Source organism: Ambystoma mexicanum, chromosome 3q, assembly GCF_040938575.1.
Source record: "Ambystoma mexicanum isolate Mex_15411 chromosome 3q, UKY_AmexF1_1, whole genome shotgun sequence".
Lineage (NCBI taxonomy): Eukaryota > Metazoa > Chordata > Amphibia > Caudata > Ambystomatidae > Ambystoma > Ambystoma mexicanum.
Genome location: NC_090926.1, coordinates 1,226,125,604 through 1,226,145,774, shown reverse-complemented (window position 1 = coordinate 1,226,145,774; position 20,171 = coordinate 1,226,125,604). Strand labels below are relative to the sequence as shown.

The 20,171-nt window shown below is 51.6% G+C and overlaps 1 protein-coding gene across 1 annotated transcript in view; it reads left to right on the top strand.

Moving 5' to 3' along the window:
• The first annotated feature begins 10,304 nt into the window (after positions 1–10,304).
• LOC138447788 (uncharacterized) overlaps positions 10,305–20,171 on the top strand; it is a 125,507-nt gene continuing 115,640 nt past the window's right edge. Inside the window, exon 1 of the mRNA XM_069604137.1 lies at positions 10,305–11,500. The gene's annotated coding sequence lies outside the window, so the exon portion shown is untranslated. The remainder of the gene's footprint in view (positions 11,501–20,171) is intronic.

The following is a 20,171-nucleotide window of genomic DNA, read 5'->3' as shown; positions in this document are numbered from 1 at the left end:
AGCAGCATGGGTAAAGGTGGGGTAGGGGGGTACGAAAGGGGGGGGTACAAGGGGGGCCGGCGAACGGCCTCAATAGCAAGGTTTTTTCCCCCATCAAGGTGGACAAACTGCTCACATGGCCGGGTAGGTACCCGGCCTCATTGGGTAGGGACACGCTAGCTCAAGGGTTCCTGGAGGGGTTCCGCATCCCTTACCAGGGTCGCATGGGAGCCAGAACAGCCAACAACGCAAAGTCCATTTCAGAGGGGGCGGTAGTGGCCAGGGCAAAGATCAACAAGGAGATTGAATTAGGAAGGGTAGCAGGCCCCTACCGGGGCCCCCCATTGGACAACCTCATCATTTCCCCATTGGGACTAGTACCCAAGAAAGAACCCGGGAAGTTTCGCCTCATACACAATCTATCATACCCCAAGGGGTGCTCGGTAAATGACGGTTTGGACATGGAGGCATGCACAGTAACTTATTCATCTTTTGACCAGGCCATATGCCTAGCACGGGCGGCAGGCAAAGGGGCACTAATGGCAAAGGTAGACATAGAAGCAGCATTTAGGTTGCTCCCGGTTCACCCAGACAGCTTCTTCCTGCTAGGCTTCCAGTTTGAGGGACAGGTATACGTCGACAAATGTATGCCTATGGGGTGCAGCATATCATGTGCATACTTCGAAGCATTCAGCTCCTTCCTCGAATGGGCACTCTCCAAAAAGGAGGGCAGGGGGGGGATAACGCACTATCTAGATGATTTCTTGTTTATAGGAAGGGGGGGCACAAACATCTGCGCAGCACTCCTCGAGAACTTCTTGGCTCTATCGGAGGAACTAGGGGTACCGTTGGCGGGGGACAAAACGCAGGGACCCTGCACTAAGCTAACCTATCTAGGAATAGAGATAGACACCGTGGGGGGAACATGCAGATTACCGGCAGACAAGATAAGGGATTTCATCAGCGACATAGATGGGGCGCTACAAGGGGAGAAGGTATCCATAAAATACATACAGTCTTTGGTAGGGAAGTTCAACTTTGCCGCCAGGGTTATACCGGCTGGGAAAGTCTTTGCAAGACGCTTGGCGGCAGCAGCGGGTAGGCATGAGAAAGGGTGGCACAAGGTGCGCCTCGGGGCAGGGGTTAGGGAGGACCTCAAAGTATGGCGTGCATTTCTAAAAGGTTTTAACGGGGTAAGTCTATGGCAGGCACCGTGGACAGCATGCGCGCAGTTACAGCTATTCACGGATGCGGCAGGTAGGGTGGGATTCGGGGCAATATTGGGGAAGGAATGGTGCAGGGCTAACTGGCCAAGGGCATGGGTGAGGAAAGGGTGGTGCAAAAACATCACCATGCTGGAGCTATTCCCAGTCGTGGCAGCTATGCACATTTGGTCGCACGAGCTGCGCAACAAACGATTGGTGGTATGGTCGGACAATTTGGCTGTGGTGCAGGCAGTCAACACGCACTCGGCAAAATGCCCGGCAACATTGTGCTTATTACGACATTTGGTTCGGAAATGCTTAGAGATTAATGCACCCGTTAAGGCACGACATGTACCGGGGGTGGATAATAAAGCGGCTGATGCACTTTCTCGTTCACAGATGACACAGTTCCGGAAAGTACACAGCCTGGCCCAGCCCATCATGACTCCGTTCAACGAGGAACTATGGCAGTTAGTGAGTTGGGTCAAGGAATGAGAAAGCTCGCCTCCAGAGCACTAGCAGGGAGCACGTGGACTAGATACAAGGCTAACTATGAGACATTCCTGCTGCACACCAGGCACTTGCAGGAAGTAGATCTAGAAAAAAGGGTGAATGGGTTTGTTCTTTGGGCAAAGGGGACGGGGAAATCAAGATCGTGGCTGGGGGGTCATCTCAGCGCGGTGGCGTTTCACAGCCAGCTGGCGGGCCAGCCGGACCCGACCAAAGGATTCCTAGTGAGAGCTGCTTTGAAAGGTTGGGACAGGGCAGGGGCAGTCACGGCAAAGGCCCCCCCCTCCATCGTAAGGAAACCCATTGATTTTGAGCTGTTACAAAAGGTGATGGCAGCAACCTCAAGGGTATGCTACTCGCATTACGAATGCATAATGTTTAAGGCATGCTTCGCACTGGCCTTTTTCGGCGCACTGCGCATAAGTGAACTGGTGGCCAAAGCCAAGAATGATTCAAGCAGCAGAGCCTTACTATGGGGGGATGTAAGCCACACTGGGGAGGGGTTGTCGGTCAACATCAGGATTTCAAAAACAGACCAGAAGGGCAAAGGAAGGGAACTGCGATTAGCCAGACTGGGACAGGAGGCTTTTTGCCCTGTGGTATGCACCACGGCATACTTCGCCATCAGGGGGGGGGAGCCGGGTTATCTATTCCTACACAAGGACCGCACCCCCCTCACCAATTTTCAGTTCAGGCGGGTCTTGGAGGGAACCCTGGCAAGTTCGGGGGTGGATCCAGGGCTATATTCTACTCACTCATTTCGCATAGGTGCAGCGACAACAGCCAGCAGGGAAGGTCTGGGGGAGGACATGGTAAAGAGGATCGGGCGATGGGCATCGGATAAATACAAGTTATACGTGCGCTAATGGGAGGATCCAAGGGGGGCGCGGGGGGGGGGCCGAGGGCGGCAAAGGGGGGGAAGGTCACCAGTCAGTATGCATATGCTAACTCGATCTGTCATGTCTCCACAGAAGCCACCAGGGTTTGGGTCGTGGGGCACTCCTTTGTGGCCCGTGCAGCGGCCAGAGCACGGCGGGCGTTTAGGGATGGGAACTTGGGCCTACGGAACACACAGATCAGTTGGATCGCCAAGGCTGGCTTGAAGGTCTCATCCGTATGGGGAACCTTGGAACAGGCGGCAAGGATACACCCCTGGCCTGATATCGTATTGTTGCACATAGGGGGCAATGATTTGGTGACAAAGGGAAGGAAGGACTTGTCGGAACTATTGCGAAGCCTACTCCAGAGGATGGGGAGTGGGTTCAGGGGAGGTGATGTGGTCGGAGATAATCACAAGACAGGAGTGGAAGGGGGCATTGCGCCACGGCGCCATAGAAGAAGCAAGGCGCAAAACAAATAATCGCATGGGCGGTTTTCTGAAAGGCAGAGGGATGGTTTGGATTCGACACCCCCTCATTACGTTAAAAGTACCAGGGTATTTTGAAGGGGACGGGACCCACCTGTCCGAGGTGGGCACGGCTTTGATGTCATTGGAATGGATGACGGCACTTCAAAATGCGGGATGTGTATGAGAGGCCTGAGGAGGGGGGGGGGGGCACTTCCAAGGATGTCAGCCATTAAAATACAGGGAGTGCCCTTTGGAAGCAAGCTGGGTGGGGGGAACTCTCTGCCGCCGGCAGCCAGCAGAGAGTCTTGGAGGAATCACAGGCCAATCCCTGAAACAAAGCACTGCCAGCAGACCCACAGGGGAACGAGCAGCCAAGAGTTTAGATGCACGGCGCCCCAAGAGCAATAGGCTTGGGGGAGGCCCTGGGGAAAAAGGGGAGGGATGTAGGGGACTTGGGAGGCAATTCCAAGACCCAAATTGCGGGGGGGGGAGGGAACGAACAACAAACTAAAAGAGGGCAGCAAGTGAAGCTGGTTGGAGGGGAACAAGAGGAGAATACGGGGGGGTATGCTACCGGGACAAAAATTACAGCAGGGGTAAGTCGTCACGAAGGGGGAGGGGCAAGAGGGGGGGAGCTGGAGGAGGGAGGAAGAAAGGTAGGAGCATCGGGGGCGGGGGGAGCTCGGACAAGGAGGGCCAGCAAGGACAGGAAAGAGGGGGCCTGGCGGGGCGCAGCATAAGGGGACCGGGGGAATGGGGGGAGACAGTTGGGAAAGGTAGATAGTACGAGGGACAGGGAATCGGTATCCGGAGGAGATAGGACACCAGCCAAGGGGGGGAGGACACCTGCTAAGGTGCCATCGGAGGGGGGGGGGGCGCCTTGAGTGAAAGGGAATTCCGATGGTTCTGGGGGCTCGGGGACACAGGAGGGAGACCAGGTGGGGAGTTTGGCATAGCGGGGGTAGGACTAGGATGACTATAACCGGAACAACGCGAAGGCGTAGAGGGGGCTGACTAGAGTTTGGTAAGAAAAGGTTAGATGGGCGTCGCAAGCGACGGCCAACTAGGCAGGCAGAAAGTAGGGGACGGCATCGGAGGGCGGTGCCGGCCCAATACGGATACGTAAATCAATTGTAAGGGCACTTGTGGTGGTGCCGGTATAGGAAATTGTAAGGGCACTTGTGGCGGTGCCGGTATAGGAAATTGTAAGGGCACTTGTGGTGGTGCCGGTATAGGAACCTGTACGTTAGCGAGGCACCGCGTGGCTGCCGGTTTTAGCTAGAGCCCGAATTAGGACTCGGGGCAAGTGTGCGGGGGGTCGGGCACCCGCAACAAGACCTAGCAAGGGGCAGGGGGAAACGCCCCTTTGGGGGGCACAAAAAATTCACTGCAACAACGGCCGGGGTAGAGAGAGGTGGATAGCCAGGGCCGGGCTCAATCCGAGGCGTCCACCGGACGAGGACGATTGGGGGGGGGGGAGGGGGGGAAGCCCTAGGTAGCCGCACTCGGAATAGTGTATCGGTGACGGTGAATTACGGATCGCCTGTAAGATAACTCCAAGACTTTATGCAAATAAAGCTGCTGAGGCATGTTAACCTTCCAACCCAAACTGGCGTCGTGTCCATTTTATTACCGCCTGCATGGTATGACTGATGAGGAGAGGGGGGGGGGGTGAGAAGGGGCGGATAAAGGGGGGGGGGAGGCAAGGCGCTGAGTGCCCACGCTACGGCGGGCGAACGCGCCAGCGAAAGCTGGCATGGCGGGCGCCGCCCCTTAGTGGGGGCGGTACAGGCCGCCCTTCCCCTCCCCCCACGCCTGTAAGGAAAAATGCGCCAGGGGGGCGGAAGATGACAAAAGGCGGGGCCCGCCCCCCGGCAGGGCGCGAAAGCTTCGGGGGTAGGGCGGGAAACCGGGGAGAAGTCGGGCATAAAAGCCCGGACTTGTGTGAGCGTTCACACATCCTCCCTCGGTTTCCCGCCTCGCCGGAGCTGCGTTCGTTTTCCCACCCACCCTCCCGATAAAAAGTATGCGAATAATGTTCTCTTTTGTTTTACAGGTCGCCCAGCGGAGTTACATTGCGATCCCTTTACGAAGCACTGCCAGCAGACCCACAGGGGAACGAGCAGCCAAGAGTTTAGATGCACGGCGCCCCAAGAGCAATAGGCTTGGGGGAGGCCCTGGGGAAAAAGGGGAGGGATGTAGGGGACTTGGGAGGCAATTCCAAGACCCAAATTGCGGGGGGGGGGGAGGGAACGAACAACAAACTAAAAGAGGGCAGCAAGTGAAGCTGGTTGGAGGGGAACAAGAGGAGAATACGGGGGGGTATGCTACCGGGACAAAAATTACAGCAGGGGTAAGTCATCACGAAGGGGGAGGGGCAAGAGGGGGGGAGCTGGAGGAGGGAGGAAGAAAGGTAGGAGCATCGGGGGCGGGGGGAGCTCGGACAAGGAGGGCCAGCAAGGACAGGAAAGAGGGGGCCTGGCGGGGCGCAGCATAAGGGGACCGGGGGAATGGGGGGAGACAGTTGGGAAAGGTAGATAGTACGAGGGACAGGGAATCGGTATCCGGAGGAGATAGGACACCAGCCAAGGGGGGGAGGACACCTGCTAAGGTGCCATCGGAGGGGGGGGGCGCCTTGAGTGAAAGGGAATTCCGATGGTTCTGGGGGCTCGGGGACACAGGAGGGAGACCAGGTGGGGAGTTTGGCATAGCGGGGGTAGGACTAGGATGACTATAACCGGAACAACGCGAAGGCGTAGAGGGGGCTGACTAGAGTTTGGTAAGAAAAGGTTAGATGGGCGTCGCAAGCGACGGCCAACTAGGCAGGCAGAAAGTAGGGGACGGCATCGGAGGGCGGTGCCGGCCCAATACGGATACGTAAATCAATTGTAAGGGCACTTGTGGTGGTGCCGGTATAGGAAATTGTAAGGGCACTTGTGGCGGTGCCGGTATAGGAAATTGTAAGGGCACTTGTGGTGGTGCCGGTATAGGAACCTGTACGTTAGCGAGGCACCGCGTGGCTGCCGGTTTTAGCTAGAGCCCGAATTAGGACTCGGGGCAAGTGTGCGGGGGGTCGGGCACCCGCAACAAGACCTAGCAAGGGGCAGGGGGAAACGCCCCTTTGGGGGGCACAAAAAATTCACTGCAACAACGGCCGGGGTAGAGAGAGGTGGATAGCCAGGGCCGGGCTCAATCCGAGGCGTCCACCGGACGAGGACGATTGGGGGGGGGGGGAGGGGGGGAAGCCCTAGGTAGCCGCACTCGGAATAGTGTATCGGTGACGGTGAATTACGGATCGCCTGTAAGATAACTCCAAGACTTTATGCAAATAAAGCTGCTGAGGCATGTTAACCTTCCAACCCAAACTGGCGTTGTGTCCATTTTATTACCGCCTGCATGGTATGACTGATGAGGAGAGGGGGGGGGGTGAGAAGGGGCGGATAAAGGGGGGGGGAAGGCAAGGCGCTGAGTGCCCACGCTACGGCGACCGCGTTCACCGACAAGGGTTTAGGGATTGGAAGAAGCGCCTCCACTTCTGTACAGCGTGGGCTGCCAGGGGTTTCGTCCACCACCCGAACTGCCACGGACTGCCAAAGACTACAGTTCACTCAGCAGTCCACTCAGCGGCCGCTCCGCGCCCAAGCACTGTATTAGAAGGAACAGTGGGTCCTCCCACTAACACAGTGAACACTGCAGACAGATAGTCTCGGGAGGATAGCTCAAGGGCAACGTGTTCGCCTTGGAAGCAAGACGATGTGGAGCAACACAGGTTCGATCCCCGGTCCGCGCTTAGAAATCTCTGGGTATTAAGTGCGTTATAAATAACCTATCATATCATATCAGCCTCAGCCAGCAAAACGAAAGTGTGACTGCCAAAGACTGCAGTCCACTCTGCGGCCAAGGGCTGTATTGGAAGAACAGTGGGTCCTACCACTAACACAGTGAACACTGCAGAAAGACTCAGCCAGCAAAACGAAAGGGTGACTGCCAAAGACTGCAGTTCACTCAGCAGTCCAATCTTGCTTTTATTGTCATAAATACCTCTGGTTCGGAGAAGGGCAGCAAATGAGCCCAAAGATAAAAGAAAAAGAGGAGCGGGGGCAGGGACAAGAGTACTGGAAAAATGGAAGGCTCAGGAGCGACTAAAGGTAGAGGATTATTGCAAAAAATTAAAATTCTTCAAAAAAGAATAGAGACGGGAAACTGTGTGGGTGTTGCTGAGTTGCAGCGCCAACACTACTTCCTTTTGAAATGATGTGAATACACTAGGCTATGCTGTCTGCATCAGGGTGGGGAGAGGTCTGCAAGACCCTACCAGCCAATCAAGAGATTGCAATGAACTGGTTTATCTCCCGGCAGTCGAGCGCTCAGTAGCAAGAGCTTCCCAATAAAGATGGCGATGGTATCTTACTTGTTCGATAGGTGTAATCCGAATACTAAGTCAAGTTCAGTTGTGTACATGCAACCATACGTAGCTAACCAATTCAATGATTTCTCGGGAGGATAGCTCAGGGGCAACGCGCTCGTTTTGACGACGTGGAGCAACACAGGCTCGATCCCCAGGTCCACGCTTAGAAACCTCTGGGTATTAAGTGCGTTATAATTATCAATCATATTATATCAACACGAATGAACCAGCCAACAGCCACCATTTGGCGCATGCGCCTATTGTTTCGCCAGTCCTTCCGCTTGCTCTAGCCTAAGTAGCGATTACCTGTTTAATTAGCAAATCATTCAACGCGTGAGAGATGCATTTCAGATCTGTATCCCCATTGCATGAAGCCTGGTTTCACTGCATGCACCTGTGTCTGTGTTTTAGAAGTGTGTGCACCTGAAGGCATCACACAATCTCACTGATAAGCATTTCTTCAGTGAGAAGTTGCATCTGTGAGAAGCCAGATGGAAATGGACCTCCTGTCATTTTGTGCATTATACATATAAACACCCCATCGTTGTCCTTATGCTTGTGAGTCAACACATCACCCTGACTGTACAAGTTGACCTTGTGCTGACTTTGCCTTACACCTGTGTCACAAATTGTGAAGGACTATGGCTCCATCTGTGCCCCACCCATTGGTGCCTAATAAATGGACTGATCGGTGTCTCTTGGGAAAATCTACATGGTACTCCTTTTATCGACCTTGGAAGGATGAAGTGCTGAGTAGACCTGCCGGGATTCGAACCTGTGGCCATGAGGTGAAGCACAGGTCCCTGTAGTGGATGCATTAGTCCACTGAGCCACAGACCCAGCTGAAGGATTATTCATGTAGCCCCGTGGCCTGGTAAGTGCTTCCTTCCTACTGGTATAGATATTACATTGTTATTCTCTATGCCACCAGTGTGCATATGGGCTCAAATCTGTTGCCAGCAATCAGTTGTGATAGCGCCCACGTGGACTTTAGCGCTAATCTAGCCTTGATATGATATGATATGATGCGGCGTTTATAACGCGCCTGTACCCAAGTGTTTCTTGGCGCGACATGACGAGGGGGAAACAGAGGGAGGACAAAACAGCGACCTTCAGATCTCACAAGTCCAGGGAAGTGAAAGGGGAGAAGTGCCAACGGGGGTGGCGGGGAGAAGTGCAGGTAATCAGAAAGTGCAGCCAGCGAGTAGCTCATAAGTGCAGAGAGAAGGGACTGTAGGGTTACAGATACAGACCACAAGTGCTGGGGGAGCCAATAGGCAGTGGGAGGTGCAACTGGACATGCAGGGACCCGGGCCCAAGTTCAGGGGGTGGTCAGAGTGTGGAGCAGATGGGTCATCAGCAGAGGAGAGGAAGAGAGAAATCGGGAGCGAAGAGGAAGGTCTTGAGTTGCTTCCGGAACTTGAATGACAGCCTTTCAGGGGCAAAATTAATTAGGCTCCTCCCATTGTCAGTCAGTTCATTGGTTTTGTCTTTCTGCAGAGGCACAGATGCCTGGGAATCGATGGTGTGGAGCATTGCCCTGAGCAATGCCAGTGGCTATGATTAATCCAAAATCTCCCAGCCATCACTCTCAAGTTTGGCAGAGCTTGCCGATAAGGCACTGAATGAAGGCGTATGGAGACTGAGCTGTCCCCACCCCTCCATAGCTAAGCTTTCCAGCCAAGGGCTAGAGGTTTAATGGGCTGAACCCCACCTTCCCGGAGGGGTGCCAATATTGAGAGGACAAGCGTTGAAGGCGTATTAGGGTTTCAAGTGGGCCTATGGTCTCTGGGGCTCGCCCCGGCAGTTCACAAACATCTCTCTTGAGTCTGCCGGGGGTCCAGAACTTGATTTCACAACATGCTTAAAGTAGATACAAAGATGATGAGTGGTAATACTGCTGTTGTCCGCTAGATGTCACTATCACCCCATGTTTAGAAGCACATCATCAGTTTCAGACAGTTTTTCTACAGAATATTAAAGTCTTGCCATTAGAATGATTGGAAAAAATGATTACATATGAATCATGGATTTGCTTCAAAGGTATTGAGGGGCTGAAACCTGCACTGAACTGTTTTGATTTTCTGTCGATTATACATTGGAACATTGTTATTCTGATGGCTGATTAGTCGCCATATATTTAACGTATCTTTGTAAAATAAATGTTGCTTGCTGTCATTCAAGCTATGAACGCTCCACACGTGTCCCTCTATAGTGCAGAACATGATCCTTTTAGAAAGAGGCCCGAGCTATGAGGATAGCTCAGGGGCAACGTGCTCCCCTCGGAGACAAGACGATACAGAGCACCACAGGTTCGATCCCCGGGTCCGCGCTTAGAAACCTCTGAGCGCGTTATAAATAACCTATCATATTAAACATGTTTTAAAGGTCCTTTAGCTACTTGTGATTCTTTGGTTGTGGTTTCTAGACCATGCCCCCAAATATTGTGTTACTTCTATTGTTTTGTCTTCCCCCTCCCCGTTTCTTATGCCACTTAAAGCACTGGGTGCGAGGCTGCAGTACTAACGCCACACTCCACCCCCGGTGACCCGTCCTGTGAGAGGCCAGTGATGGAATGGGCATAACTGAGCCTTCTGGCCAGGGAGCTGAGCCTCGCAGCGAGGCCCCGGCTTGAATGGGCACGCGTGCCTGCCGCCCTGTGCCCGCGGGCATGTTCTGTGCTCTGTCGGTGCAGGAGATGTGTGACGTGCCGTGTGTACTCCTCTCCCGCTGCGCCCTGGCTGCGCGCCAGGTCCGCCCTCCACCCCTCCGGCCCCCCTCCAAAGAAGGAAAGAGCGCTGGAAGCGTGACAAAGCGCTTAAGAGGCGGTTATGCAACAGCGCTGACCCAGTAACACACATCTTACGGCGGAAACGGCGGCGCTGCCTGGAAAGCGGAGCAGCTGCCGCGCGCGCAGGGGAGCGCAGACGGGGCCAGCATCATAGCCCAGTCACCACCCGGGATCCGCAGCCACATCCTGGCCCCTCACACCGGTCCGGGCCTCAAAGCCTTGCATGCTGGTGCATCCTCCTGGCTCGGCTTACTGGTCCGTCAGCCGCGTTCCAGCATCCTGGTCCAGCCTCCGGGTGCAACGCCTCTTCTCGCGCACTGGCCCACCCGCATCTTCCCTTCCGCCCGATCTGTACAAGTCCAGCACCCCCTCGCTTCACCCTGGTCACAGCCCTTTCTCGCATCCTGGGGCAGCCTGCTGCTTGGACTTCCTTTCCTGGACCTGCAGGTCCACCGTGGACCTAAACCCTGCGCTCAGCATCCACGCTCTGGTCTTGTACCTGGAAGTGTACTCTAGCCCTTAATTCCTGTCGTACATCCTGGCCCAGCACCCTGGTCTTGCATGTGCATCCTGGCCCTGCATCCTGGTCCAGAACCCTGGTCTTGCATCTACATCCTGGCCCTGCATCCTGGTCCAGCGCCCTGGTCTTGCATCTACATCCTGGCCCTGCATCCTGGCTGAACATCCTCTGCCTTCTTCCTGGGCTTGCATCTACATTCTGACCCTACATCCTGGTCCAGCGCCCTGGTCTTGCATCTGTATCCTGGCCTGCATCCTTTGTCCAGCGCCCTGGTCTTGCATCTGCACCCTGGCCTGCATCCTTTATCCAGCACCCTGGTCTTGCATCTGCATCCTAGCCCTGCATCCTGGTCCAGAACCCTGGTCTTGCATGTACAACCTGGCTCTGTATCCTGGCTGAACATACTCTAGTTTCATCCTGGTCTTGCATCTGCATCCTGGCCCTGCATCCTGGTTCAGCACCCTGGTCTTGCATGTGCATCCTGGCCCTGCATCCTAGCTCACCATCCTTTGCTTTCATCCGGGTCTTGCATCTACATCCTGGCCCTGCATCCGGGTCCATCAGCCTTTGGTGCCACCCCTTCCTGGACCTGCAGGTTCACCTGAGCTTCCATCTCTTCTGCACCTCCTGGTTCTGCTTCCTGGGTCAGTGTCGCCTCTTGGATGCTCTCGCGCTGACTGGGTCACCACCTCGCTCCAGGACCCTACTCCGGGCTCCAGGTGCACTGCTGAAGGCTCAGGTACGACATGAGATGCTGAGGGGCCTTGCGAGTAGGGGTGGGAGGGGGGGCGTGGGGCAGGGAGGGCGGTGGGGTGTGCACCGCTCTGCAGTGCACCAGTAATTATATACTGGTCCCTGCTCCTCACGTTATGAGTTTCGCCTTTGTTTAAAGTGACTGTGCGTGAAGCTCACACTGGCACAGACCCGACCACTCCAAGGGTTGACCACTAGCCCGCACCAACAACCAGACTGTAGTGCTGTGGAAGGTGTCAACACCACGTCCGACAACCCCTCCAGTCTAGTGGAAGTGATGCACAACGCAACAACCTTGAGGGAACACACGGACGCTCACACTCAGGTGTCACTGAAGGGTGCACCGCCTGACCACCCTGGGGGAGTAAACTCACACTAACACTCGCATTCAGGTATCTTAAACCGTTGCATTGCCAGACCACCCTGAGAGACTGACTCACACTAACATTCACACTCAGGTGTCACACACGGTTACACTGCCTGACCACCCCGAGGGACTGACTCACACTAACACTCACATGCAGGTATCTGAGACAGTTGCATTTCCTGGCCAACCTGAGCGAGCAGACCAACCCTCACATTCAGGTGTTGCAGAAGGATACATTGCCTGGTTAGCCCGAGGGAGTAAAGTCTCACTATCACTCACATTCAGGTGTTGCAGAAGGATACATTGCCTGGTTAGCCCGAGGGAGTAAAGTCTCACTATCACTCACATTCAGGTGTTGCAGAAGTACATACTGCCTGGTTAGCCTGAGGGAGTAAAGTCTCACTATCACTCACATTCAGGTGTTGCAGAAGTACACACTGCCTGGTTAGCCTGAGGGATAAAGTTTCACTATCACTCACATTCAGGTGTTCTAGAAGGATACACTGGCTGGTTAGCATGAGGGAGTAAAGTCTCACTATCACTCACATCCAGGTGTTCTAGAAGGGAACACTGGCTGGTTAGCATGAGGGAGTAAAGTCTCACTATCACTCACATTCAGGTGTTCTAGAAAGATACACTGCCTGGTTAGCCTGAGGGAATAAAGTCTGACTATCACTCACATTCAGGTGTTGCAGAAGGATACATTGCCTGGTTAGCCTGAGGGAGTAAAGTCTCACTATCACTCACATTCAGGTGTTGCAGAAGTACACACTGCCTGGTTAGCCTGAGGGAGTAAAGTCTCACTATCACTCACATTCAGGTGTTGCAGAAGGACACACTGCCTGGTTAGCCCGAGGGAGTAAAGTCTCACTATCACTCACATTCAGGTGTTGCAGAAGGATACATTGCCTGGTTAGCCCGAGGGAGTAAAGTCTCACTATCACTCACATTCAGGTGTTGCAGAAGTACACACTGCCTGGTTAGCCTGAGGGATAAAGTTTCACTATCACTCACATTCAGGTGTTCTAGAAGGATACACTGGCTGGTTAGCATGAGGGAGTAAAGTCTCACTATCACTCACATCCAGGTGTTCTAGAAGGGAACACTGGCTGATAAGCATGAGGGAGTAAAGTCTCACTATCACTCACATTCAGGTGTTCTAGAAAGATACACTGCCTGGTTAGCCTGAGGGAATAAAGTCTGACTATCACTCACATTCAGGTGTTGCAGAAGGATACACTGCCTGGTTACCCTGAGGGAGTAAAGTCTCACTATGACTCACATTCAGGTGTTGCAGAAGGATACACTGCCTGGTTAGCCTGAGGGAGTAAAGTCTCACTATCACTCACATTCAGATGTTGCAGAAGGATACACTGCCTGGTTAGTCTGAGGGAGTAAAGTCTCACTATCGCGCACATTCAGGTGTTGCAGAAGGATACACTGCCTGGTTAACCTGAGGGAGTAAAGTCTCACTATCGCTCACATTCAGGTGTTGCAGAAGGATACACTGCCTGGTTAACCTGAGGGAGTAAAGTCTCACTATCGCTCACATTCAGGTGTTGCAGAAGTACACACTGCCTGGTTAGCCTGAGGGAGTAAAGTCTTACTATCACTCACATTCAGGTGTTGCAGAACCATACACTGCCTGATTAGCCTGAGGGAGTAAAGTCTCACTATCATTCACATTCAGGTGTTGCAGAAGGATACACTGCCTCGTTAGCCAGAGGGAGTAAAGTCTCACTATCACTCACATTCAGGTGTTGCAGAAGGATACACTGCCTGGTTACCCCGAGGGAGTAAAGTCTCACTATCACTCAAATTCAGGTGTTGCTGAAGGATACACTGCCTGGTTAATCTGAGGGAGTAGATTCTCACTATCACGCAAATTCAGGTGTTGCTAAAGGATACACTGCCTGCTTATCCTGAGGGAGTAAAGTCTCACTATCACTCACATTCAAGTGTTGCAGAAGGATACACTGCCTGGTTAGCCTGAGGGAGTAAAGTCTCACTATCTCTCTGATTCAGGTGTTGCAGAAGGATACACTGCCTGGTTAGCCTGAGGGAGTAAAGTCTCACTTACACTCACATTCAGGTGTTGCAGAAGTATACACTGCCTGGCTCATCTGATGGAGTAAAGTCTCACTAACATTCACATTCAGGTGTTGGAGAAGGATACACTGCCTGGTTAACCTGAGGGAGTAAAGTCTCACTATCACTCACATTCAGGTGTTCTAGAAGGATACAGTGCCTGGTTAGCCTGAGGGAGTAAAGTCTGACTATCACTCAAATTCAGGTGTTCTGGAAGGATACACTGCCTGGTTAGCCTGAGGGAGTACAGTCTCACTATCACACACATTCAGGTGTTCTGGAAGGATACACTGCCTGGTTAGCCAGAGGGAGTACAGTCTCACTATCACACACATTCGGGTGTTCTAGAAGGATACACTGGCTGGTTAGCCTGAGGGAGTAAAGTCTATATCACTTGCATTCAGGTGTTCTAGAAGGATACACTGCCTGGTTAGCCTGAGGGAGTAAAGTCTCACTATTACCCACATTCAGGTATTCATGAAGGATACACTGGCTGGTTAGTTGGAGGGAGTAACATCTCTATCACTCACATTGAGGTGTTCTAGAAGGATACACTGGCTGGCTAGTATGAGGGAGTAAAGTCCCACTATCATGCACATTCACACTGAGTGGTTAACCTGAGGGAGTAAAGTCTCACTATCACGCACATTCAGGTGTTGCAGAAGTATACACTGCCTGGTTAGCCTGAGGGAGTAAAGTCTCACTATCACTCACATTGAGGTGTTCTAGAAGGATACACTGGGCGGTTAGTATGAGGGAGTAAAGTCTCACTATCACACACATTCTCACTGAGTGGTTAACCTGAGGGAGGAAAGTCTCACTATCACACACATTCAGGTGTTGCAGGAGTATACACTGCCCGGTTAGCCTTAGGGAGTAAAGTCTCACTATCACTCACATTCAGGTGTTCTAGAAGGATACACTGGCTGGTTAGCATGAGGGAGTAAAGTCTCACTATCACTCACATTCAGGTGTTCTAGAAGGATACACTGGCTGGCTAGTATGAGGGAGTAAAATCTCACTATCACTCACATTCAGGTGTTGCAGAAGTACACACTGCCTGGTTAGCCTGAGGGAGTAAAGTCTCACTATCACTCACATTCAGGTGTTGCTGAAGGATACACTGCCTGGTTAGCCTGAGGGAGTACAGTCTCACTATCACACACATTCAGGTGTTCTGGAAGGATACACTGCCTGGTTAGCCAGAGGGAGTACAGTCTCACTATCACACACATTCGGGTGTTCTAGAAGGATACACTGGCTGGTTAGTCTGAGGGAGTAAAGTCTATATCACTTGCATTCAGGTGTTCTAGAAGGATACACTGCCTGGTTAGCCCGAGGGAGTAAAGTCTCACTATTACCCACATTCAGGTGTTCATGAAGGATACACTGGCTGGTTAGTTGGAGGGAGTCACATCTCTATCACTCACATTGAGGTGTTCTAGAAGGATACACTGGCTGGCTAGTATGAGGGAGTAAAGTCCCACTATCATGCACATTCACACCGAGTGGTTAACCTGAGGGAGTAAAGTCTCACTATCACGCACATTCAGGTGTTGCAGAAGTATACACTGCCTGGTTAGCCTGAGGGAGTAAAGTCTCACTATCACTCACATTGAGGTGTTCTAGAAGGATACACTGGGCGGTTAGTATGAGGAAGTAAAGTCTCACTATCACACACATTCTCACTGAGTGGTTAACCTGAGGGAGGAAAGTCTCACTATCACGCACATTCAGGTGTTGCAGGAGTATACACTGCCCGGTTAGCCCTAGGGAGTAAAGTCTCAATATCACTCACATTCAGGTGTTCTAGAAGGATACACTGGCTGGTTAGCATGAGGGAGTAAAGTCTCACTAACACTCACATTCAGGTGTTCTAGAAGGATACACTGGCTGGCTAGTATGAGGGAGTAAAATCTCACTATCACTCACATTCAGGTGTTGCAGAAGTACACACTGCCTGGTTAGCCTGAGGGAGTAAAGTCTCACTATCACTCACATTCAGGTGTTGCTGAAGGATACACTGCCTGGTTAGCCCGAGGGAGTAAAGTCTCACTATCACCCACATTCAGGTTTTGCAGAAGGATACACTGCCTGGTTAGCCCGAGGGAGTAAAGTATCACTATCACTCACATTCAGGTGTTGCAGAAGGATACACTGCCTGGTTAATCTGAAGGAGTAGATTCTCACTATCACGCACATTCAGGTGTTGCTAAAGGATACACTGCCTGCTTAGCCTGAGGGAGTAAAGTCTCACTATCTCTCTGATTCAAGTGTTGCAGAAGGATACACTGCCTGGTTAGCCTGAGGGAGTAAAGTCTCACTTACACTCACATTCAGGTGTTGCAGAAGGATACACTGCCTGGTTAGCCTGAGGGAGTAAAGTCTCACTTACACTCACATTCAGGTGTTGCAGATGTATACACTGCCTGGCTCATCTGATAGAGTAAAGTCTCACTAACATTCACATTCATGTGTTGGAGAAGGATACAGTTCCTGGTTAGCCTGAGGGAGTAAAGTCTGGCTATCACTGAAATTCAGGTGTTCTGGAAGGATACACTGCCTGGTTAGCCTGAGGGAGTACAGTCTCACTATCACACACATTCAGGTGTTCTGGAAGGATACACTGCCTGGTTAATCTGAGGGAGTAGATTCTCACTATCACGCACATTCAGGTGTTGGTAAAGGATACACTGCCTGCTTAGCCTGAGGGAGTAAAGTCTCACTATCTCTCTGATTCAAGTGTTGCAGAAGGATACACTGCCTGGTTAGCCTGAGGGAGTAAAGTCTCACTTACACTCACATTCAGGTGTTGCAGATGTATACACTGCCTGGCTCATCTGATGGAGTAAAGTCTCACTAACATTCACATTCATGTGTTGGAGAAGGATACAGTTCCTGGTTAGCCTGAGGGAGTAAAGTCTGGCTATCGCTGAAATTCAGGTGTTCTGGAAGGATACACTGCCTGGTTAGCCTGAGGGAGTACAGTCTCACTATCACACACATTCAGGTGTTCTGGAAGGATACACTGCCTGGTTAGCCAGAGGGAGTACAGTCTCACTATCAAACACATTCGGGTGTTCTAGAAGGATACACTGGCTGGTTAGTCTGAGGGAGTAAAGTCTATATCACTTGCATTCAGGTTTTCTAGAAGGATACACTGCCTGGTTAGCCTGAGGGAGTAAAGTCTCACTATCACGCACATTCAGGTGTTGCAGAAGTATACACTGCCTGGTTAGCCTGAGGGAGTAAAGTCTCACTATCACTCACATTGAGGTGTTCTAGAAGGATACACTGGGCGGTTAGTATGAGGGAGTAAAGTCTCACTATCACACACATTCTCACTGAGTGGTTAACCTGAGGGAGGAAAGTCTCACTATCACGCACATTCAGGTGTTGCAGGAGTATACACTGCCCGGTTAGCCTTAGGGAGTAAAGTCTCACTATCACTCACATTCAGGTGTTCTAGAAGGATACACTGGCTGGTTAGCATGAGGGAGTAAAGTCTGGCTATCACTGAAATTCAGGTGTTCTGGAAGGATACACTGCCTGGTTAGCCTGAGGGAGTACAGTCTCACTATCACACACATTCAGGTGTTCTGGAAGGATACACTGCCTGGTTAGCCAGAGGGAGTACAGTCTCACCATCAAACACATTCGGGTGTTCTAGAAGGATACACTGGCTGGTTAGTCTGAGGGAGTAAAGTCTATATCACTTGCATTCAGGTGTTCTAGAAGGATACACTGCCTGGTTAGCCTGAGGGAGTAAAGTCTCACTATTACCCACATTCAGGTGTTGCTGAAGGATACACTGCCTGGTTAGCCTGAGGGAGTAAAGTCTCACTATCACTCACATTCAGGTGTTGCTGAAGGATACACTGCCTGGTTAGCCTGAGGGAGTACAGTCTCACTATCACACACATTCAGGTGTTCTGGAAGGATACACTGCCTGGTTAGCCAGAGGGAGTACAGTCTCACTATCACACACATTTGGGTGTTCTAGAAGGATACACTGGCTGGTTAGTCTGAGGGAGTAAAGTCTATATCACTTGCATTCAGGTGTTCTAGAAGGATACACTGCCTGGTTAGCCCGAGGGAGTAAAGTCTCACTATTACCCACATTCAGGTGTTCATGAAGGATACACTGGCTGGTTAGTTGGAGGGAGTCACATCTCTATCACTCACATTGAGGTGTTCTAGAAGGATACACTGGCTGGCTAGTATGAGGGAGTAAAGTCCCACTATCATGCACATTCACACCGAGTGGTTAACCTGAGGGAGTAAAGTCTCACTATCACGCACATTCAGGTGTTGCAGAAGTATACACTGCCTGGTTAGCCTGAGGGAGTAAAGTCTCACTATCACTCACATTGAGGTGTTCTAGAAGGATACACTGGGCGGTTAGTATGAGGGAGTAAAGTCTCACTATCACACACATTCTCACTGAGTGGTTAACCTGAGGGAGGAAAGTCTCACTATCACGCACATTCAGGTGTTGCAGGAGTATACACTGCCCGGTTAGCCTTAGGGAGTAAAGTCTCACTATCACTCACATTCAGGTGTTCTAGAAGGATACACTGGCTGGTTAGCATGAGGGAGTAAAGTCTCACTATCACTCACATTCAGGTGTTCTAGAAGGATACACTGGCTGGCTAGTATGAGGGAGTAAAATCTCACTATCACTCACATTCAGGTGTTGCAGAAGTACACACTGCCTGGTTAGCCTGAGGGAGTAAAGTCTCACTATCACTCACATTCAGGTGTTGCTGAAGGATACACTGCCTGGTTAGCCCGAGGGAGTAAAGTCTCACTATCACCCACATTCAGGTTTTGCAGAAGGATACACTGCCTGGTTAGCCCGAGGGAGTAAAGTATCACTATCACTCACATTCAGGTGTTGCAGAAGGATACACTGCCTGGTTAATCTGAGGGAGTAGATTCTCACTATCACGCACATTCAGGTGTTGCTAAAGGATACACTGCCTGCTTAGCCTGAGGGAGTAAAGTCTCACTATCACTCACATTCAAGTGTTGCAGAAGGATACACTGCCTGGTTAGCCTGAGGGAGTAAAGTCTCACTATCTCTCTGATTCAAGTGTTGCAGAAGGATACACTGCCTGGTTAGCCTGAGGGAGTAAAGTCTCACTTACACTCACATTCAGGTGTTGCAGATGTATACACTGCCTGGCTCATCTGATGGAGTAAAGTCTCACTAACATTCACATTCAGGTGTTGGAGAAGGATAAAGTTCCTGGTTAGCCTGAGGGAGTAAAGTCTGGCTATCACTGAAATTCAGGTGTTCTGGAAGGATACACTGCCTGGTTAGCCTGAGGGAGTACAGTCTCACTATCACTCACATTCAGGTGTTGCAGAAGTACACACTGCCTGGTTAGCCTGAGGGAGTAAAGTCTCACTATCACTCACATTCAGGTGTTGCTGAAGGATACACTGCCTGGTTAGCCCGAGGGAGTAAAGTCTCACTATCACCCACATTCAGGTTTTGCAGAAGGATACACTGCCTGGTTAGCCCGAGGGAGTAAAGTATCACTATCACTCACATTCAGGTGTTGCAGAAGGATACACTGCCTGGTTAGCCCGAGGGAGTAAAGTCTCACTATCACCCACATTCAGGTTTTGCAGAAGGATACACTGCCTGGTTAGCCCGAGGGAGTAAAGTATCACTATCACTCACATTCAGGTGTTGCAGAAGGATACACTGCCTGGTTAATCTGAGGGAGTAGATTCTCACTATCACGCACATTCAGGTGTTGCTAAAGGATACACTGCCTGCTTAGCCTGAGGGAGTAAAGTCTCACTATCACTCACATTCAAGTGTTGCAGAAGGATACACTGCCTGGTTAGCCTGAGGGAGTAAAGTCTCACTATCTCTCTGATTCAAGTGTTGCAGAAGGATACACTGCCTGGTTAGCCTGAGGGAGTAAAGTCTCACTTACACTCACATTCAGGTGTTGCAGATGTATACACTGCCTGGCTCATCTGATGGAGTAAAGTCTCACTAACATTCACATTCAGGTGTTGGAGAAGGATACAGTTCCTGGTTAGCCTGAGGGAGTAAAGTCTGGCTATCACTGAAATTCAGGTGTTCTGGAAGGATACACTGCCTGGTTAGCCTGAGGGAGTACAGTCTCACTATCACACACATTCAGGTGTTCTGGAAGGATACACTGCCTGGTTAGCCAGA